Genomic DNA, 21,991 nt, shown 5'->3' with positions numbered 1-21,991 from the left:
AGAATATCGTATTAAGCTAAATCTTCCTGATCCTAATATCCCTATTCCTGAACCAGTTATTCGACTAGAGATGGCCGAATGACCGCAAAACCGTCCTCTTAAGTACTATGCAATCCCTTCGTAGGATGAAACACATAACATCATCGCCGCCCTTACCATCAAGGCCAATAATTTTGAGCTAAAACATTCGTTGTTGCCAGTTGTACAGCAAAACCAATTTTCAGGTAGTCCCATGGAGGACCCGGACCTACATTTGTCAATGGTTTTACAATATGCAGACACAGTGAAAACAAATGGTGTCAGTCCCGAAGCTATAAGACTACGTCTTTTCTCATTCTCATTGAGAGATAGAGATAGAGCTTGGCTTCAGTCTCTACCATCCAACTTTTTCACTACGTGGAATGAGTTGAAGAAAGTTTTCTTAGCACGATATTTTCCACCTAGTAAGACGGCTATGCTAAGAGCCCAAATAAACGGGTTTAAAGAAAAAGATAATGAATCACTTTTTGAATCTTGGGAGAGATACAAAGACATGATGAGTCTTTGTCCACATCACGGTCTATAAGAATGGTTGATCATCCATACCTTTTACAACGGTCTCTTGTACAACACAAGATTGATAATAGACACCGCCGCAAGTGACACACTGATGATTAAACCCTAAACTGAGGCCTATCAACTTATCGAAAGTATGTCACATAATCATTACCAGTGGGGAAGAAAAAAACCTCCGTAGAGAAACCTCCAACGAAAGGCGGTATGTACGAACTTAGCAGTCTTGACCACGTCAACGCCAAGGTAGATGCTCTTACTCAAAAGATAGACAACTTGACCATAACACCCACATCCATCGTGGTTGCCGTAGCACCAAACTGCGAGATATGCAGAGTTCCAGGGCATACTGCCCCAGAATGTCAACTCTTGATAGGAACCTGAGGCGGTAAATTCATGATCATCAAGCTATGGATAAGCTAGAGATCAAATAACAAGAGTCGCCACCACGCTTTTATTGTTTCCAAGGGAAAAGGGGAAAAGTAAAAAACAAAACCCAAAAAGTAAGAAGTTTTCAAATCAAAACTAATAAAATGTCAGAGATTACAGGTAAGGGGGTTGGTTACACAGAGGGGGGGTGTTAGTACCCAAAGTGTCCTAGGTACTCATAGGGAGCCCTTTTTTGTGTGCATATGTATTTAGTATAAAATGATGTTTACAAACAAATAAAATGAGTGGATGAGAAAAGAATTCATTAATTATATTTTTGTCTTTGACAAGACCTTCGGACTTGTGCCTACATACCAACATAAAAATGAGGGATCAAAACCTCGTAGTTCGTGATACAAATTTCAAAGTGGATGCATTTCTTTTAACAAAAATAAAGTTTGAAAGGCACAAAGGCCTAAGAATGGTTTGAATGAGTTAGTTCTTTTTGGCTTTTTGAAAGTTTAATACTAGTATAGTTAAGTTTATTTACAAGTTTGATTTAGAAAAGAAGTTTGAAAATGCAATGGCATAAGGCCAAAGTTTCTATTTCTTTTGCAAAAGTGGTCAAAGTTTAGAACAAAATAAGTTCAATCAAAGAAGGTTTTGAAAAAGAGAAGGATAGATTTTGAAATTAAAGAAAGTGGGGAGAAGATGAAGAGACTATTCTATGTACAAAATTAAAAGTTTAGAGTTGAAAAGATCTGCCAAATGGGTAGCAATCTAATATACAAGAATGTCAATAGAAACCCAGAATTTCCTTGGACTTTTAGAATCAAGCAACACACAAATGCACAATTATATTATCTTGAAGAGCAAGGCATGAAATAAAGATGGCCACATCCAAGCTTATCCATTCCATGATCTTCCTCAAAGTAGCCCATGTAACATATGAATTCCATAAGTCACAGCTTCAAAATAACAGCTTCACAATGATCATGTTGCAGATGAACTTAGAAGGATCTTGAATGATGTATCAGATGAAGTTTCAAATTGCAAGCATTTGGTTTCTAAATAAGTTAGAATTAGCCAAGTCCTTTATCATAGGAAGGTTGCCTAGGTTCTAAGTCCATTTTTCCAAGATCAAGCCAACGGTCCACACAGAAGTTTTTTAGGGTTTTTGTTGTTATTATGTACATTAATGGTCAAAGACCACACAAACAAGCAAAGTATACACAAACAAGATATATCACATAATATGGTCCAAGTGGACAAAGTGAAAATTGAATTAACATAAACCATTAGAATGATATGAACAATGGCAAATGTAAAAAAGCTAAAATTAAATGGCATTAAAGTAAAGGGCTTGAAATTATAAGTTAGTAGTTAATAGGTTAGAAGTTAGTATTGTTTTGCTTTTGATTTTCATTTTAAGACATTCTTTGGAGAACACTCAACCTACTTATCACAAGCATGGATCCTTGAAACAAGTCATCTTCCAAAGGAAGGAAAAAAGGCCATGTTTCCACACAATACCATGAAAGAGGGGAGACTTACAATCTCACTAACTAGAATGCTTATCCTTTTATGTCACAAATTTAGCGCTATATTAAGCAATCGTAATTGGACTTATGTATAAGTCACAACTATTTAAGGTCGGGTGTCGCATTACGCGAAAAACCGGCGTGAAAAGACACAGAGCCGCCACCGTGCGTTATTTATCCCAAAGGAGGGAAAGGAAACGCTCGAAGTAAACCTGGAAAGGAAGTGGTCTTACGACCAGAGATTGCAAGGATCGGGAGTCGGTTATGCGAAGGGAAGGTATTAGCACCCCTACGCATCCGTCGTACTCGACGGGATCCACGCTCAGAAAGAATAGAAGAAAGGTTGCTAAATAACTTCTTAAAGACTGCACAAAACTGGAGTAAAACACAGGAAAGACGGAAGAAGCGGACTCGGCAGGATATCGCATCCTGGGCCTACGTAGTTTGCCAGACACAAACATCAGAGTCGACGTAGTCCGGGGACAGGGGAAACGTGCTCGCTAGGATATCGCATCCTATGCATACGTATCTTCTCCAACCAGAGTAAGAATCAGAGCACTCATAGCTCGGCTAATGCACGCCGAACAAACCCTAAACGGAGACGCTAAGACGTCAAAGAAAACACGCCACTAGAAACGGAATGCCAATCGCTGGTCTTACATCCAACTCCAGACACACAAACACAAACGAGGAAACCGAATGCCAATCGCTGGACTTACATCAGACTCCAAACAAACAAAAACACACAGGAAACCGACTGCCAATCGCTGGACTTACGCCAGACTCCAAACAAACAAAACACACAGGAAACCGACTGCCAATCGCTGGACTTACGTCAGACTCCAAACAAGCCAACACACATAGGAAACCGACTGCCAATCGATGGACTTACGTCAGACTCCGAGCAAACAAACACAAGAGGGTTGAAAAAGAAAAAAGGGTGCCCGAAGAGATCAGCTCATCTCCTGCCTACGTACCTCATCTGGTATGAGGATCAGGGCGACGTAGTTCCCCTCAACAGGGAAAAAAACTTCTATCCTAACCAGAGACTAGGGAGATAACAGACTACTAGGGAGACTACGACTCGAGCCTAGAAGTTGTCATGCAAACGATCCCTATGTTGAGGTCTCTAGTCAGCACCTAACTCGCACAGGGAGCAAGCTAGCCTAAACAGCAAATAAGCAATCACAAGCACAAGTATCACACACTATATGCAAACAATTGGCTCATACAAGGCTGGGCTTTAGTCAAGGGGTCATATCAACCTCGACAAACAAGCCGGTTCTGTCATGGGTGTTTTGAGCTCTTAACCCTAACATTGAGAGTTAGGGTGAAGCAGATGAAATGGGAAATGAGGATCAGACCTCATAGCTCTTAACCCTGGCCTGGGTGAGCTCCAATCAGTGAAAACGTGGGAGTCCAGAATGTGGGACTCTACTCCACTTGACTGACTCTATATACAATGATCTTGGGTGTTTATTCAAAATGCATCAGCACGTAGTGCGAGCAATACGAAATACTCAACCGAATAGCAGGGGATGGATTGCACATCCCTTCTATCTGCCAATGCCTCTTCACTTAGGAGGTCTTTACATGTACAAGGCACAAAGATAAACAAGCACAAACATTGCCTCTTAAGGAGGGCTTCAGACAGGTGCCTGCCAAAATAACATGACAGGTCTTCCAGACTACATGGAGAATAGGAAGTTACCTAGGTGGTATGCCAACCACAAGCAAAGCAAAGAAACTCAAACAATGAGTTAAAGCGGCTAAAGTACCTGTAAGAAAAGCTAAACAATCAGCACTACGTTCAGACAAACAACCAACAGATAACAACAGTCAGACAACCAATATACATAACATGCAAGCTTATGTGCAAGCATTCAAATTGTTTCATCATCTCAAATGACCTACAAACAGCAAAGGTTAGTGGACAAAGTAAATAGCAACACTCAAATGATGAGGCAACATCAACCATGGAGATTGGATGCTTGGTCCTGAAATACACAGCTCAAATGTGAGTTCAAGCCCCTAGGGTAAAGCCTATGGTCAAAAGTGAATCAAAAAGTCAAAACAGCAACCAAAACTCAACATATAGCATATTTAATCCAACATGAACATGTCCTAAAAAGGACCAAGTCAAAATCATCAAGCAAAGTCATCTCATGTGCAAGAGAAGGCAAAGGCAAATTAAAAGCTCACAATTGACCATCAAGAATTAAAATTCCATATTAAAACAGAAACGACTCAAACAATTCTGGAAAAAATTATGAGCATACAACATATCAAACACAATCATCATGCCAAAAATTATAAACAGAGGAGATCAATTGGCAAGGCAGTGAAAATGGAGAAGATCAACATCAAATTGTGTAACACACATTGTCACACCATATTAGCACATGCCTAAAACAGAAATGAAAAATGATAAAAATGCACAACCAAGCCTCAAAAATCACACAACATGTTGAGAATCATCATGTAAAATTTCATGGCAATTGGATCATTATTTAGCATTTCATTATAGAAAGAATGAAGCAATGTTACAAAAGCATACATGTTCAATTATCTAGCACAATTAAAATTCTAGCCATGCACAATTCCAGAAATCCACATCAAAAAATAGAAGACATTTATATGATCGTGTAGAAAAAAACCTGGAATTAATTGGATCATTTTACTATTTTTTATGGTTTTTAGAAATTGCATGAAAGAAATGAAATAAAATTGTGAAAACATAAAAATAATGAAAAGAATTGAATAAAATGGGAAATGGCATCAGGCAGGATCGAACCGCGCGCAGCCAAAACTCACAGTTCCAGTAACCTGATGTGGCTTGCCACATCAATGGTCAACGCAGGCGTGGAAGCGGTCAATGCACGCGGAGCCAATGGAAGTGACACCAGGTTACACGCAAGCGCCAACGAGGAAGGAATTAAAACAAATAACATGTTATCACGAAGGATCGAACACGCATGGCCTTGGTAACGGGAACTTCTACAGTAACATTGAAGGCGCTGAACCAGAAGGAACCCTAGCCTGTACAGGCGCGGTGGTCCACGGTGGAAACCACCGTCTTCTTCATGAAGACGGTGGAGGAACAGTACGCGTTAACAATTTTTTTTCCAGAATCCACAGAAAATTATATCAAATGAAAGCTCTGCTCATGTACAATTCAAATCTATCATCCTTTCACATTAATTCATCATGATCACAGCAAATCGAAGAGAAAACAACATGAACATTCAAACTTTAATTTCATATAACTCCATGAATATTGCACCAAATTTCAAGATCTTTATATTAGGAGAATCAGTAAGCAACGAACTACAAGTCTATGGCAATAAAAACAAGAATTAGGAGGTTCGAAAATTTGACCTCTTGAAGCTCCAACAATGGCAGTAGTGAATTCGAGGCTTGGCAAGCATCTAAATCTCTTCTATCAACCTTGTTACCACTTCTGAAGCACAAATCAACCCTTGGAATGGCTTGGATCTAGCTAGATCTTCAAAACTCCATGTGCATGTTCATGATTGGAATTGCTTGATTCTTCACCAATTTCTTCAATCAATGGCTTAAATTTTACCAAATGAGGATCAAGAAAACAGAATATGCAATAAAAATCAAGTGTTCTTTGAAGAGTTTTTGAATTTGGAAGAAGAGAAATTTTGGAGGGAAATTTTCAATCTAGATCTAGAATTATGAATTATGAAAATTCTGTTAGGATTTACTATTTATATGCTGGCCTAATCCATTTCCTAATTACAATTAAGCATGGTTAATTGGAGATTAGTGAGAAATAAGGTGTTATGCAAAAATTGGTTTTTTCACCCCATGCATGCAATCCCACGTGAACAGTAGCAAATGGCCATGCATTTTCACTTAAAACCATATTATGAACATGTTGGAATGATTAAAAAGTCCACATGATGCACCAATTTTGAATTCATGATTTTCTCTCCAAAATGAGCATGATTGAACAAATGGTCATGTGATGAAATTGCATGCAATGCCTTGATGGATTTGGAAAGTTCATGTCATGAGAAGAATCATGCAAAAAGGAGCACTCAATTTGGAGTTATGAGTCAAAAGTTATGTTCTTTTGAAGTTCCATGCACACTTGGCAATGATTTGATCATATCTTCTCAACCATTCATCAGATGCTCATGATCTTGGACTTTTTGGAAATGGGAGAGAAATATATTCAACTTTCATGTTGGACAAAATTTCATTTGAAGCTTCTTTGATGTTGGAAAGTCAAGTTGAAGTTGGTCCAAAAACTTGCCATTTTTGGAAACTTGAAATTACAGGTCACTTTCCATTTTTGGAAACTTTTAACCTGGCTTCAAAATCTTCAATGTAGACACTTGACATGATGAATAAACCTCTTTTGGGCATGAACGAAGCGTCTCAAACTATTTCTCCACCTCCTAGCCCTCAGGCGACTTGCAGTTGACTTTTATGGCCCCCAGATGACCTGAAACTGCACTGTGGACTTCGAGCCTCTAACACTTGGTCAAGTTGCTTCAAAATGAACCTTGGTTCATATAAGCTTTCTAGAACAACCATAGGGCCTTTATCTCATGGAAATGCCTGGTCTTTTGCACAGATGAATTCTCTTGATGCCAGTCTTGACTGATGAGATGCAAAGTGCTATGCAATGCTAATGTAATGTTAATGTGATGTCAGATGACCTAAAAAATGAAATGAATGTACAAATGGGGGGTGCAAATTTGAGGTGCTACAGCTGCCCCTATTCAATCAGCTGGGAACCTGAACGGGTGAGAGCAGCGGCTGTCAGACCTTCAAGGTAAACAGGGGTTGATTACCAAAGAACCGTAGAAATTTGCACTCTGCGGGGATGAAGCAAAGAAAAGAATGTTCAACAATGGCAACTTCCACTGGGGATTTCATATGGACCACTGGACCAGACAAGACGTCTACCGACGACTCTACTGGGGATTTTGATATTTATCGGAGAAAGGAACCACGACCAGACGCCAACGGACGAATGGGAAGGACTCAACCAGACATCAACGGATGAATGGGAGAAAGAGAAGCCACGACCAGACATCGAAAGACGATGAATGGGAAGAGAAACCATGACCAGACATCGAAAGATGATGAATGGGAAAAGAAACCACGACTAGACGCCAACGGACGAATAGGAAAGGCTCAACCAGACATCAACGGATGAATGGGAGAAAGAAACCACGACCAGACATCGAAAGACGATGAATGGGAAGAGAAACCACGACTAGATGTCAACAGACGAATAGGAAAGGCTCAACCAGACATCAACGGATGAACGGGAGAAAGAGAAGCCATGACCAGACATCGAAAGACGATGAATGGGAAGAGAAACCACGACTAGACGCCAACTGACGAATAGGAAAGGCTCAACCAGACATCAACGGATGAATGGGAGAAAGAAACCATGACCAGACATCGAAAAGCGATGAATGGGAAGAGAAACCACGACTAGACGCCAACTGACGAATAGGAAAGGCTCAACCAGACATCAACGGATGAATGGGAGAAAGGAACCACGACCAGACATCGAAAGATGATGAATGGGAAGAGAAACCACGACTAGACGCCAACTGACGAATAGGAAGAACTCGACCAGACATCAACGGATGAATGGGAGAAAGGAACCACGACCAGACATCGAAAGACGATGAATGGGAAGAGAAACCACGACTAGACGCCAACTGACGAATAGGAAGAACTCGACCAGACATCAACGAATGAATGGGAGAAAGAAACCACGACCAGACATCGAAAGACGATGAATGGGAAAAGAAATCGATGTTACAGACATCGAAAGATGATGCCTACAGACACCAAAAAAGGAAGGACCCACACGGGGATCAACACGACACCCACTGGTACCGCAAGGATGACATATACATATGTCAGGGACAAAGCCAACCACTTGCCGGGGACCACTCTGGGGAGTCAAGCTTTCATTTCACTAACGGGTGAGGAGATAAACCTCTCTAGGGGGATTGTCAATCTTGAATGCTTCTGTCAAGAGCAACTGCAGCAACTGTGCCATACAGATGTTGCAAAACGGTCCACCTCTGCTGGGGAGATGATCCAATCCGGTTTAACACGTGTATGCATATGTTTGAGCTTCTATGGCGTAATGCCCCATGTTGAATGGAAATGCTACGCTATTTGAGGATGCAATGATTACTACATGCAAGATGCAAATGGAGAAAACTCCTGTCGGGGAGAACTGGTTGCTCTGCTGAGCATACAATTCTGATTTGATCCTCCTACTCCGTGGGGAGACACAACAAATCTGCGGCGGATGCTTTGCTGATCTGACACTCTGGGCGTGGTAGAGGAACCAACTCAACTGGGGAATCTCTGGCTGGGGAACACACCCTTCTCAAACGTGCTGGGGAATAACACTGCTGTTGGGAAAGAATAATCCCACCGGGGATAACTTTCACTGAATCCAATCCACTTGGGGACTCCGCTAGGGGAAACAACACCAATGCTTATCTCCACTGGGGATAACTACCAACCCACGGGCAAGATTAACTCTACTTGGGATAATTTTCACCGAACCTGATCCGCTTGGGGATTTCGCCGGGGAAAACCATCAATGCAAACCTCTGCTGAGGAGACTTGCTAGGGGAAAACAATCACAACCCTGCTGGGGAAAAGCATTCACGACCTTGCTATGGACTACAGTACTTCAGACCCGACGGCTGAGGAACAAAACTACCCGCAGGCACCACCGCTGGGGAAATAACAACCTTCAGACTCAGTGGGGACTAACAGTCTTCAGACTTGTTGGGGAAAGAGCCACTACTAAGCCTGCTGGGGAGTTAAACATCCTCAACCCGCTGGGGAAATTGCAAACTCGACCCCAGGCCTGACTGCTGAGGAAACACTGGCCTCGGACTTGCTGGGGGAATAGCACTGAACTTGCTTTGCACAACCCCACTTCTCACACTACTGGACAATGCTGAAACAACTTTGAACAAACTGTGGCTCATCTGCTTTAGCCAGTAATCAGAGATAGTAATCTGCAGGACAACAAGACATACATGCCCCAGGGGATTGTATGGACAAGATACACCCAAGTGTACTCAACATTCAAAATAATTTTCAAATGTTTTATTTTTCTGCACGTTATTGTCAAGCCTTCATGTTTTTTATATGCAATGTTTATCAAAAATTCGAACGTTTTTTTTTGCAAACAAAACAGTAAAATAAAAAACAAGAGAGCAATTTAACTGAATAACGACTTTTATTGATTGAAAATGGGCCTGAAAAGGCAAATACATCAGGAAGCAAATCCTAAGAAGAGGTAATTGCGCCAAAAAAGGAAATAAACTATCCTATTGGCAATGTGAACACGGCATCCACTATTTTCCAATTCTGTTATGACTCGTATATCCTCAATTTCCCCCAAATCCCTTGCCTTCTGAGAAGAATGATTGGACCGATCATATCCTTCAGGATAGTAGACGATGAAGCGCGATGAAGTACAGATAACTCAGACTGTAGCCTTCGCTTTAATCCCTCTTTTGCCTGGATCGCCCTTTCGGGTTTTCAATCCACCGTGATACCCATTTTTGCCTCAGCCGCCCTTGCGGGTTTTCGACTTACCGGGTGTACAAATTCTTTTCATTCTTTATCCCTAACTTTTGCCCGAACCTTTTTCTCTTTTTTTTATTGGTTCGCCGGGATGCCCTTTTTTGCCTGGACTCTTTTATTCTTTTTGTCCAGCGGGTCTCTTTATGCGAAGTATTTTTTGACTACATCTGAGTTCACAGGGGACGGAAAATCTTCACCATCCATAGTTGTAAGCATCAAGGCTCCACCGGAGAAGACCTTCTTAACAACATATGGACCTTCATAATTCGGAGTCCACTTGCCCCTGTTATCTGTACCGGGAGGAAGGATCCTCTTCAAAACTAAATCACCTGTCTGATAGCTTCGAGGATGCACTTTCTGATCAAAGGCTCTCCTCATCCTTCTTTGATACAGTTGCCCATGGCACACAACTGCTAACCGCTTCTCTTCGATAAGGCTCAACTCGTTGAACCTCGTTCGAATCCATTCAGCTTCGTCTAGCTTGACATCCAGCAGGACTCTCAGAGAAGGAATATCCACTTCAACAGGTAGGACTGCCTCCATACCATACACAAGGGAGTAAGGGGTTGCCCCGGTCGACGTACGTACTGAGGTACGGTACCCATGCAAAGCGAAAGGCAACATCTCATGCCAATCCTTGTACGTCACGACCATCTTCTGCACAATCTTCTTGATGTTCTTGTTTGCCGCCTCTACAGCACCATTCATCTTTGGTCTGTAAGGAGAAGAATTGTGATGTTCAATCTTAAAATCTTTGCAAAGCTCCTTCATCATCTTGTTATTGAAATTCGAACCATTGTCGGTGATGATTCTCTCAGGAACTCCATAACGACAGATGATCTCCTTCTTAATGAATCGGGCAACCACTTGCTTGGTAACATTAGCATAGGAAGCTGCTTTCACCCACTTGGTGAAGTAATCAATTGCAACCAGGATGAAGCAATGTCCATTAGAAGCAGTAGGCTCAATCTTCCCAATCATATCGATGCCCCACATCGCGAACGGCCAAGGAGAATTCATAACATTTAGAGGGCTTGGTGGTACATGCACCTTATCTGCATAGGTCTGACATTTATGGCACTTCTGGGCGTATTTGAAACAATCGGATTCCATAGTCATCCAGTAATAACCGGCTCTCAATAACCTCTTGGACATTGCATGACCACCAACATGGGTACCGAAAGATCCTTCGTGTACTTCTTGCATCAACATGTCTGCTTCGTGCCTATCCACGCATCTGAGCAGAACCATGTCAAAGTTCCTCTTATACAGCACATCATCCTGATTCAAATAAAAGCTTCCAGCTAGCCTTCTCAGGGTTTTCTTGTCATTCTTTGACGCTCCTTTAGGATACTCCTGGCTCTTGAGGAAATTCTTAATATCATGGTACCACGGCTTCTCATCAACAACAGACTCGGCTGCAAACACATACGCAGGCCTCTCGAGTCGATTCACAGCAACGTGTGGCACATGATTATGCCAATGAACTTTGATCATAGAAGATAAAGTAGCCAAGGCATCCGCGATCTGATTTTCATCTCGGGGTACATGATATAACTTCACTGTCTTGAAGAAAGTCAGGATCCTTCTGGTGTAATCTCGATAAGGAATCAAATGCGGCTGATGAGTATTCCAATCTCCATTGACTTGGTTAATCACTAGAGCGAAATCTCCATATATGTTCAGAGTTTTGATCCTTAGATCGATGGCTTCTTCAATCCCCATGATACAAGCCTCGTACTCAGCCTCGTTGTTGGTTACCTCAAACGTCAACCTGGCAGAAAAAGGTATGTGCGCACCTTTGGGATTAATGAGTACTTCCCCAACACCGTTTCCATTCACATTCACAGCCCCATCAAACATCAATGTCCACTTGTCATCAAGATCCGGTCCTTCCTCGACAAGAGGCTCTTCACAATCCTTCATCTTTAAATACATGATGTCTTCATCAGGGAGTTCAAACATCATCGACTGATAATCCTCAATTGGTTGCTCGGCAAGGTAATCAGACAAAATACTACCTTTGATGGCCTTCTGCGACGTATACTGGATATCATACTCTGTTAAAATCATTTGCCAACGAGCAACACGCCCGGTGTGAGCCGGTTTTTCAAAGATGTACTTCACTGGATCCATCTTAGAAATCAACATGGTAGTATGGTTCAACATATACTGTCTCAGTTGGCGAGCAGCCCATGCCAAAGCACAACAAGTTTTCTCGAGCTGCGAATATCTTATTTCACAGTCGGTAAACTTTTTGCTAAGGTAGTATATTGCATGCTCTTTTCGACCAGACTCGTCATGCTGTCCCAATACACACCCCATCGAGTTCTCAGTCACTGAAAGGTACATTATCAGAGGCCTCCCAGGAACTGGAGGTATAAGGATTGGAGGTTTCTGCAAATACTCTTTTATCTTATCAAAAGCTTTTTGACAGTCATCATCCCACCTGATTGCTTGATCTTTTCTTAGCAATTTGAAAATCGGTTCACACGTGGCAGTTAGGTGAGATACGAACCGTGCAATGTAGTTCAATCTCCCTAAAAACCCACGAACCTGCTTTTCTGTTCTCGGTTCAGGCATTTCTTGAATAGCTTTCACTTTCGCTGGATCAACCTCAATCCCTTTCTCACTGACAATGAAACCCAACAGCTTTCCGGATCTCACCCCAAACGTACACTTGTTTGGATTCAGCCTCAGTTTGAATTTTCTCAGTCTTTCAAACAACTTCTGCAAGTTTACCAAGTGCTCCTCTTCTGTCTGAGACTTCGCAATCATGTCATCCACATATACTTCAATTTCTTTGTGCATCATGTCATGAAAGAGAGTCGTCATAGCCCTCTGATAGGTAGCACCGGCATTCTTCAGCCCAAATGGCATCACCTTATAGTAGAACGTGCCCCAAGGTGTAATGAATGTCGTCTTTTCCATGTCTTCTGGCGCCATCTTGATCTGATTATAGCCAGAGAAACCATCCATGAAAGAGAAAACCGAGGATTGAGCAGTATTATCAACCAATACGTCAATGTGAGGTAATGAGAAGTCATCTTTTGGACTGACTCTATTTAAATCCCGGTAGTCGACACACATCCTGACTTTACCATCCTTTTTTGGCACAGGAACGATGTTGGCCACCCACGGGGGATAATTGGTAACTGCCAAAAAACCCGCATCCAACTGCTTTTGAACCTCTTCTTTGATTTTGACAGCCTTATCAGGACTGGTTCTGCGAAGCTTCTGCTTTACCGAAGGACAATCTTCTCTGAGAGGTAGTCTGTGCACCACAATATATGTATCCAACCCAGGCATATCTTGATACGACCATGCGAATATCTCCACATATTCACGCAGCATCTCAATCAGCCCTCTCTTGACAAATTCCTTCAAAGCAACCCCGATCTTGATCTCTCTCTTGGCGTCCTCAGTACCCAGGTTAATAATTTCCAACTCTTCCTGATGAGGTTGGATGATCCTTTCCTCCTGTTTCAATAGTCTGACCAATTCCTTGGGGAGTTCACAGTCTTCCTCACTCTCATCTTCAGCTTGGTAAATGGGATTATCGAAATCATATTGTGCCATAACAGAATTGTTTTTAATGGAGTCCGCGAGATCGATTCTGCATGTTTAATGCTTTATTTTAGAAAAGAGTTCAAAAAAGTCACAAAAACACAAAAACATTGCCATTTTTATTGTTTTGGAAGTGAAAAATAAAACAAAAAGACAGTGAGCACAAATTTGTTTGCAAAACGTCCTTTATTAATGATAATCATTGAAAACATGATGTGGCCCTACAATGAACCACTATGCCCCGGGCAGAACGTAGGGTTTTGTGCAGAATGAAAAACAAAAGAAAATTACTCTGTCTGAAGAGTAACTTGGACCATTTCTTCGGCTGTCCAATTATTCACCATCTCCCCTGGAGCACACGGGCGAACCCAGTTGTCCAGATCACAATCACTGTCCCCGTCTTCACTACCGGCTGCAAAGACGTCTCCATGATTCATCAACCCATCGCTGGTGAAGGTACTCGGCCCATTCTGAACACCCTGCTCTGACTGAAGCGGCTGATAACCAATACCGAATTTGTCTTCTTTGACGGGTAGGTCAACCATCTTTCCCCAGCCTTCTGCATTGCCAGAGTTAACAACCTCCACAGCCTGCTTGTATGATGCAATTGAGACACCTGGCTTCTTCTGCTCAACAAAAGCCACCTTTTCAATAGCAATGGTCTCAAACGCTTGGCAAAGAGTTTCATGAATCTCGCCGTCCATCTCCACATACTTGAAGGAAGATAGATGACTCACAAGAATGTCCTCCTCGCCGCACACAGTCACGACCTGACCACTCCAAACATACTTTAGCTTCTGATGGAGAGTTGACGACACGGCTCCAGCCCCATATATCCAGGGACGCCCCAATAAACAACTATATGCTGGCCGAATATCCATCACCTAGAAGACAATATCAAATACCTCCGGGCCAATCTTCACTAGGAACGTGACTTCTCCAAAAACAGATCGCTTGGATCCATCAAATGCACAAACAATGAGATCACTCGGCGTGAGAACAACCCCTTCAACATCAATCTTGCTCAAAATCTTCCTGGGCAACACATTCAAAGACGAGCCAGTATCTACCAACACATGCGATAGCACTGCTCCTTTACACTCCATGGTGATATGCAGGGCTTTGTTGTGATTGCGACCCTCAGGTGTTAGATCTAGATCTGTGAACCCCAACCCATGTCTCGTGCTCACATTCGCAATAACACCCTCGAGCTGATTGACAGAAATCTCCTGGGGCACGTAATCCAGATTCAACATTTTCAGCAAGGCGTTACGGTGTGCCTCAGAACACAACAACAACGAGAGGATAGAAATTTTGGACGGAGTTTGGTTCAGCTGGTCCACGATCTTATAGTCACTTTTCTTAATGATCTTCATGAACTCCTCCACATCTTTCTCGAGTGAACCCTCGGGCGCCTCCTTCTGCACAGGTCCTTCTTCAACCACAGCTTGTTTCCCTTTTGCTTTGGCAAGAGCCTCAGCATTGTTATCCCTCAAAGTCTGTGGTGCAAACAGACGACCACTTCTAGTAAACCCTCCAGGCCCTCCTACATTGTCCACAGCAGGCCCAACGGTTACAGGAGCTTTAACTGGAACGCCAATGGTCACTAGAGCCCAATTTACCGGTCTGATCTGACCTTCCGACCTTCTGCTGTTACTGTAAGCATTATAATACTTCCACGGGACTGCCCTACTGTTCTCACCAGGTCTTCTATTAGAAGCAACAATAGTAGTAGGAGTACCAACCGTTACTGGAGCAGATATAGTCACTGGTGTACCGATAGTTACGGGTGCATTAATAGTTCTCGGAGCACGTCCAGGACCCTCAGACGGTTTGAAGTAAATGGTGACAGTTGATACCACCCCACAATCTCTCAAAGCCCGACTAAACTGCAGGCAACCTTCATCCATCAAACCCTGGATACCTTTCTTCAGTTTTTCGCAGCCATTCTCTTAGTCAACACAATTTGAACAACCTTCATCGCAGCCCGGGAACACTCCCCCTTTCAACAAACGCTCTTTTACCACCAACAACGAAGTCTGAACCTCATCAACACTGACCACCAAATCCAAAGCCTCCTCATCTTCCACATTGTTCACCCTGGGCCCACCATGTTGAGGCATAGGGTTATTCACAACATTCGGAACAGGAGCAAAGTTGATTGCTTTGGCATCAATCAGATCCTGGACTTTATGGTGGAAAGCCCGACAGTTCTCAATATGATGCCCCGGTGCCCCGGAATGAAAATCACAATGAGCATTGGCATCATACCCAGCAGGAATTCTTGTCAACGGAGCCATGGTGCAAAGCTCAACAAATTTCAACCTGAGCAGTTCAGGAAGCAATTCAGCATACATCATTGGTAGCGGATCGAAATGACGTTCGGGCATTCTCTGCCTTGGTTGAAACGGGCGTTGCTGTTGTTGTTGGTGTTGTTGTGGAGCCCTTTGTTGTTGTTGATGAGGTTGAGTTGGGATGTTCACAGCAGCAACCTGACGATACTGTCCTCTGTTTACATTCCTTCTGTGTTGCACATCATTAGTCTCCCCCTCCCTCCTTCGGGGTGCCCCAGAAAATGGCTTCTTAGAACTGGAAGATGAAGAACCAGAATCTTGAATCTTCCCTGCTTTGATGAGGCTCTCAGTCCTCTCTCCGCAGATAACCACATCGGAAAAGCTACCGAACGGGCAACTTCCCATCCGGTCCATGAACACACCCTGCAGTGTTCCAATAAACATGTCAGTCAGCTCTCTCTCCAACATAGGAGGTTGCACTCTTGCAGCTAACTCACGCCACCTCTGGGCGTACTCCTTGAAACTTTCACCAGATTTCTAGAACAGACTCTGCAGTTGGGTTCTGCTCGGAGCCATATCCATATTGTGTTTATACTGCTTCAAGAAGGCTTCACCCAAGTCTTTCCAGCTTCTAACAGATTCTCTCTTCAACTCCATGTACCAGTCCAAGGAAGCTCCGGATAAGTTGTCCTGGAAAAAGTACATCCACATCTTCTCATCGTCTGTATATGCTGAGATCTTTCTGTAATAAGCCTGCACATGGGTGCGAGGACAAGAAGTGCCATTATATTTGTCAAAGGATGGCGCCTTGAATTTGTAAGGGATCCTCAGCCCATCAACCAGTCCCATATTTGTTACATCAAAACCCAAAGAGTTCTGACACTCCATGGCACGGATTTTCTCAGCTAGGGCATCAACCTTCCTATCCCTCTCTTCAGTTCTTACCACTTCATCATCATCACTGAGGGGCGTGAACATATCCTCTTGTCTGTCAACCAACGGAGCAGGATGGCGAACAGGAGCACGGGTTGCTCTGACATTGACAGTCTCTGCAGCAATAGGTTGTCCATTGATCCTGATACCCCTCAACTCATCACCCACAACATAGTTGTTGACGGGAATAGTAGCAGCGACAGCTTCATTAACAGGGACCCCCTCTGGTGAGTTACGATTGACCGGTGGAATCACAGCTTCCTGTCTCTGGGCTAAGGCTTGCAGCTCCTCTTTCCCTTGAACGACCCCTTGCATCATGCTCATAAATTGGGCCATGTTAGCCCTCATCTCTGCCAACTCAGCTTGAACTTGATCCATACTTCTTTGTTGATTCAGTCTTGTCGCGTAGCGGTGCGGACGACGATCAGCAATCCTGCCTAAAACAGGAACCAGAATGAGAAGTCTTGTTCAAGAACACCTGTAATGCAAGAATGATATGTGTATGATGCGTATGATGCGTGTGCTGTTTATCATGAATGATCCTGAAAAGGATATACATATGCGGGTTAACTTTTTTCATTTTTTTTTATGCATTATTTTTTTTTTTGAAAAATAAACATGCTATGATGCAAATGATGGAGCCATGGCAGGTTGGCTGAGTATCTCATGGCACAGGATCAAAACTTCGGCATGAATTCGGCACCGGAAACCACAGATCAAAATCATCTGGAACCCAAGGTCATCTGGAACCCATACTTCAGAACCAAGTCACCATCTGAGCAAGTACCCTCAAATTCAGCCCAGGGATCCGAAATAAACGGAACCCTCTGATCAATACCACGGTCAAACCTCCGGCGTCTCAAAAATAAAGACCCATAGATCCATCTGAACCATAGCCACCATCACAGAATCATTGACGGAACCTGTACATGCAAGAATGAAACCCTCCCCTCACAGGTGAATTCTAATAAGGTCATCCTAAGGCGGATAATGGTCTCGACAATCGGACAAGATACTCAACGGGTTTGCCCTTTCGGGTGTGCCGTTGCAGCTCTCATAAGATCGTCTAACCCAAATATCCGAAAAAGAACGGGCACCGAAGTCAATAGCTCAGATGAGATAACCCAACCTGAGTGGAATACTCCAAACGGAAGGACTCTCTAAAATGAACCTCGTCCGGCTGTGGTATGTCATGTCGCAACAACATGCTGATACAGCAAGTGAGGAGACGTGAGACCACGCTAATCCTAGGTGTATACTCGGGCCTGGGTTTTAGCCCCACTCAGAACACCCACCCCAAATCAGAGGAACCAACCTGTATAGATTCCAGCACAATGATAATATGATGCATGCAAACATATATGCAAGTATATACAATCACAACATAATAATCATAAATGCCATAAATAAAGCAGTAAAAGCAACCAAAACTATCCTAAAGAGCGCTAGGATAGACTCGCTTAGGGAAGATGGACCAGCAAAAGGTCAACTTCTTATGTCCCCAACTGTCGCATTACGCGAAAAAACCGGCGGGAAAAGACATAGAGCCGCCACCGTGCGTTATTTATCCCAAAGGAGGGAAAGGAAACGCTCAAAGTAAACCTGGAAAGGAAATGGTCTTACGACCAGAGATGCAAGGATCGGGAGTCGGTTATGCGAAGGCAAGGTATTAGCACCCCTACGCATCCGTCGTACTCGACGGGATCCACGCTCAAAAGAATAGGATAAGGTTGCTAAAATAACTGCTCAAAAACACTGCACAAGACTAGGATAAAACACACATGAAAGACGGAAGAAGGAGACTCGGCAGGATGTCGCATCCTGGGCCTACGTAGTTTTTCAGACACAAATATCAGAGTCAACGTAGTTCGGGGAAACGGGAAACATGCTCGCTAGGATATCGCATCCTATGCATACGTATCTTCTCGGACTAGAGAAAGAATCAGAGCACTCGTAGCTCGGCTAACGCACGCCAAACGAAACGCTAAACAGAGACGCTGAGATGTCAAACGAAACACACAACTAGAAACGGAATGCCAATCGCTGGTCTTACATCCAACTCCACACAAAACAAACAAACGGGAAACCGAATGCCAATCGCTGGATTTACATCAGACTCCAAGCACACACACAACACGGGAAACCAACTGCCAATCGCTAGACTTATGTCAGACTCCTAACAAGCAAACACAAACTGGAAACCGAATGCCAATCGCTGGACTTACGTCAGACTCCACACACACTCAAGGGGTTGAAAAGGAAAAAGGGCGCCCTGAGAGATCAGCTCATCTCCTGCCTACGTACCTCATCTGGTATGAGGATCAGGGCGACGTAGTTCCCCTTAACAGGGAAAAAACTTCTATCCTAACCAGAGACAAGGGAGATAACAAGCTACTAGGGAGACTACGACTCGAGCCTAAAAGTTGTCATGCATACGATCCCTATGTTGAGGTCTCTAATCCTAACTCGCACAGGAAGCAAGCTAGCCTAAACAGCAAATAAGCAAACACAAGCACAAGAGAGCAAGCACACACAATATATGCAAACAAGTGGCTCATACAAGGCTGGGCTTTAGTCAAGGGGTCAAATCAACCTCGACAAACAAGTCGGTTTTGTCATGGGTGTTTTAAGCTCTTAACCCTAACATTGAGAGTTAGGGTGAAGCAGATGAAATGGGAAATGAGGATCAGACCTCATAGCTCTTAACCCTGGCCCGGGTGAGCTTCAATCAATGAAGGTGTGGGAGTCCAGAATGAGGAACTCTTCTCCACATGACTGACTCGATAGACAATGATCTTGGGTGTTTATTCAAAATGCGTCAGCATGTAGTGCGAGCAATATGAAAGACTCAATTGAATAGCAGGGGATGGATTTCACATCCCTTCTATCTGCCAATGCCTCTTCACTTAGGAGGTCTTTACATGTACAAGGCACAAAGATAAACAAGCACAAACATTGCCTCTTAAGGAGGGCTTCAGATAGGTGCCTGCCAAAAGAAAATGACAGGTCTTCCAGACTACATGGAGAATAGGAAGTTACCTAGGTGGTATGCTAACCACAAGCAAAGCAACTCAAATAATGAGTTAAAGCGGCTAAAGTACCTGTAAGAAAAGCTAAACAATCAGTACTATGTTCAGACAAACAACCAACAGACAAACAATAGTGATTTCCAATATGCACAACATGCAAGCTTATGTGCAAGCATTCAAATTGTTTCATCATCTCAAATGACCTACAAACAGCAAGGGTTAGTGGGCAAAGTAAATAGCAACACTCAAATGATGAGGCAACATCAACCATGGAGATTAGATGCTTGGTTCTGAAATACACAGCTCAAATGTGAGTTCAAACCCCTAGGGAAAAGCCTAGGGTCAAAGATGAGGAAACAAAATATTCAGCACAATGCAACTTTAAACACATGAGAACATGTCCTAAAAAGGACCAAATCAAAATCATTAAGCAAAGTCATTTCATGAGCATGAGAAGGCAAAGGCAATTTCAAAGCATGCAATTGATCATCAAGAATCAAAATTCCATATTAAAACAGAAAAGAATCAAACAATTCTGGAAATTTTCATGAGCATACAACATATCAAATACAATCATCATGCCAAAAATCAGAATCACCAGAGTTCATTTGACATAGAAATGAAAATGCACAAGCAAGACATCCAATTGTGTGACACACATTGTCACACCTAAAGTACATGTGTCCCAAACAGTGAAGACAATAGCAAAAAATGCCAAATAAAATCACACAAATCCATCAACATGTTAAGAATCATCATGCAAAATTTCAAGGCAATTGGATCATTATTGAGCATTTCACAACAATTTGAATGAGGCATGTCACAAAAGCATACATGTTCAATTAGTCTAGCACATTTTAATTTCCAGAAATGACAAAATCATAAAATCAGAACCAAAAAATAATAGACATCTCAAGGATCATGTAGAAAAAAACCTGGAATTATTTGGATCATTACACTATTTTTGGTGATTTTTTGAAGATCATGGAAAAAATGAAATAAAAATGTAAAACATGAAAATAATAAAAAGAAATGAATAAAATGGCAATTGCTTCAGCCGGATTCGAACCGTGCGCCTCAAAACGCACAACATCATTAAATGATGTGGCAATCCACCTCATTGGTCTTAGCTAGCGTGACAGCAGTCAACACACATAGGCCACTGGTTGTGACACCAGAACGCCACACAAGCACCAGTCAGCAATGAATTAAGCGAAACAAATGAAATAAAGAAGGATCGAACGCGCATCTCTTTGGCAACGGGCGCTTCTACAGTGCACATGCATGAATTAACCAGAGCCAAACCCTAAGTGGTGGCGCACGGTGGAAACCACCGTCTTCCTCATGAAGACGGTGGATGAACAGTATGCATCCCCAATTTTTTTTCCAGAATCGGCCAAAAATCATATCAATCAAAAGCTCATGACATGTACAACAAGAATCCAGCATCAACTCATGTTAATTCATCACAACAAACGCAGATCGAGCAAAAACATTATGATGTACAAAACTTCAATCAAGCATATCTCAGCCAATAAGCCACCATTTCACACGAAATTTCCATCAGCATAATCAGCAAGCAAGGATCTACACTATCATGGCAAAAGTTTTGAGAATTAAGAGCTTCGAAAAACCTACCTCTTGAAGATCAACTTCTGGAATCAGCAATTTCTAGGCCTGGCAAGCTTCAAATCCACTCCTCTATCACTGTTATGAAGCTTTATGAAGAAATTGGAGCTTGTAGTGGCTTAGATCTTGCTTAAATAACAGCTTCCATGTTCATTGTTCTTGAGCTTGCTATGCTTAATTTCTGCTCAAATTCACTGATCCAAGGCTTGATCTACACCAAATCAATATCACAGAACAAGAATATGGAAGAAAATCAAAGGCTTATGTGGAAGAAATTTGAATTTGGATTGGGAGAAAATTTGGAGGGAAAAAAGTTTTAGATTTAGAAATGATGAATCCTGAGAAATTCTGTTATGATTAGCTATTTATATGACATGTTAATCCATTTCCTAATAATGCTTAGGCTTGGCTAATTAAATTTTAATGAGAAAAGAGGTGTTATGCAAAAATTTGGTTT

General features: G+C 42.5%; 1 non-coding gene across 1 annotated transcript; it reads right to left on the bottom strand.

The window, feature by feature from the left end:
• Positions 1-454: 454 nt before the first annotated feature.
• On the bottom strand, positions 455-561 carry LOC127134072 (small nucleolar RNA R71). Its single transcript, XR_007807847.1, has one exon. It is a non-coding gene; the product is annotated as a small nucleolar RNA R71 (small nucleolar RNA).
• Between the last annotated feature and the right edge of the window lie 21,430 nt (positions 562-21,991).

The sequence above is a fragment of the Lathyrus oleraceus genome, chromosome 3 (genome assembly GCF_024323335.1).
Source record: "Lathyrus oleraceus cultivar Zhongwan6 chromosome 3, CAAS_Psat_ZW6_1.0, whole genome shotgun sequence".
Taxonomy (NCBI): domain Eukaryota; kingdom Viridiplantae; phylum Streptophyta; class Magnoliopsida; order Fabales; family Fabaceae; genus Lathyrus; species Lathyrus oleraceus.
The sequence above is the reverse complement of the archived record's forward strand: the minus strand, read 5'-3'. Positions and strand labels throughout refer to the sequence as shown.